Consider the following 5,637-nt stretch of genomic DNA (forward strand, 5'->3'; position numbering starts at 1 on the left):
GATCTGGATGATGGGGCAGTGCGCCCTCAGCAAGTTCGCAGATGACACAAAGCTGGGAGGAGTGGCTGATATGCCAGAGGGTTGTGCTGCCATCCAGAGGGACAACAGTAGGCTGGAGAAACGGGCTGTCATGAAGTTCATCAAGAAGAAGTGCAAAGTCCTGCAGCTGGGAAGAAACAACCACAGGAACCAGTACATGCTGGGGGCTGGCCAGCTGGAAAACAGCTTGGCAGAAAAGGTGAATAAAAGATTATTACCAACTGTTCTTCAAAATGGAAAGAGAGCACAGTTTTCATCCGGAAATAAGTTTTGTGGTGATAGCTCGTAAGAGAAGCAAGGGTACAGTTAACTCCATTGCACAGGTAAGAGGATGGGCCACGGAAATAGAATGTGAATCAGCCTGTGTCTCAGCATGTCATTTCAGCATCTGGTAATAAACCCAGATGTTTTCCCAGTCCCAACTTTGCCCAGAGAAATGAGATGCATTACCTGTTTCTAAAAGTTGTACTAGAAAGTAATTTTCAATTAAGATTTAGCAATAAATTTGCTAGTAGCAGATTTGTTTTAATAAGAATGAATCATGCTTCCCAGTGAAATGGCTGAGGTATTTCCACTAATTGTTTGTACCCAAGTATTTTCTTAGTCTTTGAATGTTGCAATTTGGACACCCTATCTCTGAGTGCAAAACTTTGTATTGACTAATCCTGTGTGTTTTCTGAGTCCTTTTGAGATTATACTGTGGGAGCAAGATACGAAGTCTGAACCAGGCTTTATTTCTGCATCCACAAATCAATAGAACCGACGGGGCACATAGTACAGGTCAAGTTGTTATCTTTATAATACTGGAACTGTTTGTGGTGCTTCGGGGGTAGATGAAGTCAGGTAGTACTATTCCAAAGAGCTTAAAATTCTAATTAGATACTATAAAGCTAGAAATACCTGTTAAGAATTGGCTGAAAATGTACTCTTCCACAAAAGAATCATGCCAGGGTATGGTAACATAGATGCTCTGCAAAGAGAAACTTTGTCATGTACAATTGGGTGCCTTAAATCCCATTGAGAGCAGTTACATTGAGAGCTACTACGACATTTTCCCAGAGATCAAGGTGAGGCTGACTGGCCTGTAGGTCCCTGGGTCCTCTACTCACAGGCCATTCAGAGATGGCAGGACATGCTATTCAGGTGCAAATGTTCTTGAGGATACAGACTTCCACGAGTATTCACATGGTTTTTCCTTTCTGCAGGCTTTCTTGGGAATGCACGGCTGTGCATGCAGCTGTGTGCAAGAACAACAGAAGGAACAGAGTCCCAGTAATTGATGTGAATTTCTTAATGATATCCGAGTGAGCTCTTACATTATTTTTGTAGCACTCACTCATCTTTGTTATCAGTTCATGTTGTCGTTGCTTTGTATACTGACAACTGATCAAGTTCATGGCTGCGATAAGGTTTCATAAAGGTCCACAAGTGAATCAGCAAAACGTAGATTCTTATGTGTCTCTCTGAATCCAGGCTTTAAGGCCCAAGGATCCAGCCCCCCCAAAGATACCTGATATGTTAAGAGCTAATGTTGCTTTTGGAAATGGGGTTAACTTGCCATAGTGGGGGACCTGGTTGCATGAATATGTCCAAAACTGTGCCGCTAAGGTGTTTGCAGGAAGCCTGTGACAGAAGATTAGGAACAAATTTAAGTGCCTCTTCACTGTTCCTTCCCTTACTTAGTTCCACAATAAAATACTTTTCAAGTTATGACATCTTGGATATAGATTTCTAGACAAAAGCGTAAAGGGTCAGGGAGACCTCCGAGATGTACGGTGGCAGACCTTTGCTTTTCTTGAGTGCTCCATGTAAGCTCTCTGTTGAGGCAAATCTTGGTGGCCTGAACGTTGAATTTTTGCCTGTGGAATATTTGCAAGAATGAAGAGTTGGTAGGACCAATTCCTTCCTGAACTGGCTTGTACAAGAGCCCTTTTTTTTTTTTTTTTTTTTTACCCCATCCAGACGTCTTAGCTTTTCCTAGCCCCTTTTCTACCCTGTGTTGGACGTAAGGAAGCCCACCTGATCGGGCTGTCAAGATGAGTCAGCAGAAAAGCTCTTTATCTCCCCACGTGGTCCAAACGTCTCACACTTCCAGGGAAGAGGAATAGTTGCTTAGACACTGGAATTTCCTTTGCTGCAGTCAAAAGAGGTAGGCTGGGGATTAAATGAGATTGAAAGAACATTCTCATGGGGAGTCGTCTGCTAAAATGCCAGAAATTCAGTGTGAAGAGAAGTGCATAAATGAAACTGTGGTCACTTTTCCCTAATTCCAGAGCACGTCAAGAAAAAAAAATTGTATCTTTGTGTGTATGTATTTAGGTTACATTGTGCCTGCAACCTGATTCAAGATAATACAGGGAGAGCGAAAATAGAAGCCAAGTCACATCCATGGAAAACTCTGGCACGTTTAGCAGACAAGACAGTTCCTAGCTTCAAGAAACATGAAGACTTGAGTCATATTTCTTGGATGCGCTCATTATATTGGCAAGCAGTACATGTTAAAATCCCCATTGTTGAGAAATCTAAATTCCCTTTTGCCTTAAAATATCTGTACTCAGTATAAGATGGCTTATGACCTTTTCATAAGAGAAAAAGTATTAGGCTGAATAATGATTGCGGTAGTTTGGTGAGGATATCGTGTGGAAAAAAGTGCAGCCCTTGGCCAAAGTAAACTCTGGCAAAATCAAGATAAGCTGGTGGAAGTGGCTTGTTTCATGCAAGCTGGTAGCATGCTCCAGACAAAGTCATATTTTCCTGTATGTAGGATGGAAATAGTGCTTCCCGCTCTGGTGGGGCGTCAGGAGAACACATCCAGGGAGTGTGAGGCAGCCGGGGCTGTGTTCAGACTGCTTGTACCCTGATGCCTGTCACAACTCCATCTCTCCATTGTCTGAGGAATCAAGTCTGAGCAGTCTGAATCACTCATGACTAATTTGAATGTAGTAGTTATAACTCCTAAATTAAGCTCCCTGAGTAGGGGGTATGAACACACCTTCAGACGTTACAGTAAAGGGAGGGCCATCTAATTATCTTAAGAGTCTGTATTTTGCCAGAGATTTCTCTAGGAGAGGACTGGGCTACTTATAGCCTGTTTCCTCCCTTCTCATCTAATTCATGATATTTTCTTCATCTGCTCTAAAGGCCCATTTTCCCACTAGTGTTAAAATAAGTGATACACCAGCCATTTATTTGTTGCAAGCTGTCAATGCACAAATTCTGGGAAACTTTGTCTCTACTTAAAAAGCGATGGTCAACATAATCCTGTCGGCTAACCCCCCTGCGGGAGACAGCAGCAAAAGAGCTCTGCTGATGCTGCTTGAATGATTTCCTCAAACAGAGTGAGCAGTAGTGACAGATGGCCTTTTTTCCTTTTCTCCACGTATTGCTGGAGCTTTTCTTTGCAGAGCCATGCTGGTTGGGATAAGGAAGCAAACCGAGCTGCCTGGAGGCTTCTCTGCAGCATCGGCACGTTGCAAGTTGGGGCTCCAGGGAGAGGAGCCAGAGCGGAGGGCGAAACCAAAATCCTCTGCAGTTGCTCTGTTTGCTGCTGCTGCTGTCCCACTAGGGTGTGAAGGGAAGAGTCAGAGACTGTAACTGATGGGAAAGCACACCTCTCCCGCTCCAGATAGGCTCTGGTAGAGCTCTCCCCTAAATATTTTGTCCCAGGTCACACAGAAAGTCCAAATAAGATGAACCAAGCCAGTTCTGTTGGTGAGGAGAGGGAAGGGCTGATATCCCCAGCTAACACAGCCGTGCAAGTGGGAAGGAGCTTCTGGGCTAGTGAGTGTTAAAATGTCCAAAACGTTGCTTGTAGCTGCGTCGCTGCTCACTGCATCCAGGAGGGTGTTACTCTGATAAAAAAAAAAAAATTCCAGTTTTACTGAAATAGCTCTGTCCTCGCTAGATGTGCTTTGCAGGATAGCACACTACTATTCTGGTACTGATAAAGCCGTCCTGTTGTGCAGATAGCCTTAACGCCGCTGCTATTCGTTCTCCTCTGTAGAATGGCAATCACAATATTTCTGTTCCCTCACCCTTTGTCTTCGTCCGAAGAGCCTGAGATGTCAGATCCGTCCTGGGGAAATGGCCAGATCCCCCAGGTTCAGCTGTCAATTTCTCTCTGCATCCGTCACTCTACAATGAGCCTCCCACTGAGAGCGGTTGTGGGGGAAGGTAGACTGTGACCTTGTGTAGCAATGAACTGCTTAGCCGTGCTTTATTGTTTAGTACCTTGTTGTTGCTTTCAGGACCGCTCTGTAAGAAAGTAAGTTCCCTTTTAGGGCCATCTCTGTTTCTGCCCTTTGTTTCTCTTCCTTCCTTATTTTCCTGTCTCTGAATGTAGCAACGCGCATGATTTATACCAGTGCAAACCCTGTTGCGTTGACGTAGAAGGATGTGCAGCTGCTGGTGTTAGCCTGACGGGTGACTTGCTCGGTGGTTTAGACCCCTCCTAGAGCCTGGAGTCATTGTGCACTACAGTAAGTGGTGCAGCAGCCGCTGCCCAGTTCCTCTCTTGGTCTGCACAATCTTGTCTTTGTGCGGAGCTGTGCTGGCCTGCAGACAGCCTCCACTTCTTTGTGTCCATGTGCTCCAGAAAATACGTCTAACACATTCTCCTAGTTAGCTCGATGCCCTGCCTGGTCACAGTGCTTTCACCTGGTCCTGGTTTCCTTATCCTCTAAGGAAAGGAATAAGCACAAGTCCTGATTTCTCACCAAAACTGTTTTGACCATATACAAAAAAGATGCCACCATTGCAATGACTGAGCAGAGCTACAAGCAGGATGGCACCTAGAGAAGAACAAGCAGGAGGAGTCAAAGCTGGCCTGCAAGAAGGCTGAAAACAAACCCTTGATCCAAGCACAGCTGGCTTCCCAGCCAGTTAGCCACTTGCCCAGTGTGGGCTTCCTTTCCCTGTGCCATACACATGTTCCCAGTCACATCAGGTTAAAATGAGGACAGCTTGCTCTAGAAATGTGGGTACACAAATCCAGGCATGCCATGGCTGTGTTACCAACCAGGTGATGTATTCTGATCCCATGAAGGGTGCATTTAGACAACAGGGTGAATCAGTAATCAATAAAAATTCTAGACACAGCTTCTGTTCAGTATGTCTCATCAAGGCCTTTTGTTGTTGTTTTAATCTGGAGAACTTTAGCGAGGCTTTTTATTTTCAATCTATATGAATTTGAAAAAGGTGCCTTTTATCAGCAACCTTTATCTGCTCTCTCTCCCAATCTGTTACCAAAACCCATATTGCAGCAACATGCAAAGGCCTGAAAGCAGTGCCCTGCACAGCACATCATGCACTAAAAATGAATTTGAAAATTGGCTAAAATGAGTTGAAAACCAACATTAATTACATAATGAGCCTGGATGGTGCCATGAGACAATGGTTGGTTGATGCCAGTTAGAGCCAGTAGCAAACAACTGACAGCAAGGCTGCCTTTCACCCTTTCCCAAGTTGGAAAACTTGGGAAAGGCACATGGAGTGTCAGGGAGTGCTGCTCCCCTGACTAGGGGTAACATGTATTTGTTGAGCCACTCTTAGCCTGCAGCATTTAATTGCCTGCAAAAGTTAAAACACACCCATTGGCTT

This window comes from Leptosomus discolor, chromosome 1 (assembly GCF_034619465.1).
Source record: "Leptosomus discolor isolate bLepDis1 chromosome 1, bLepDis1.hap2, whole genome shotgun sequence".
Lineage (NCBI taxonomy): Eukaryota > Metazoa > Chordata > Aves > Leptosomiformes > Leptosomidae > Leptosomus > Leptosomus discolor.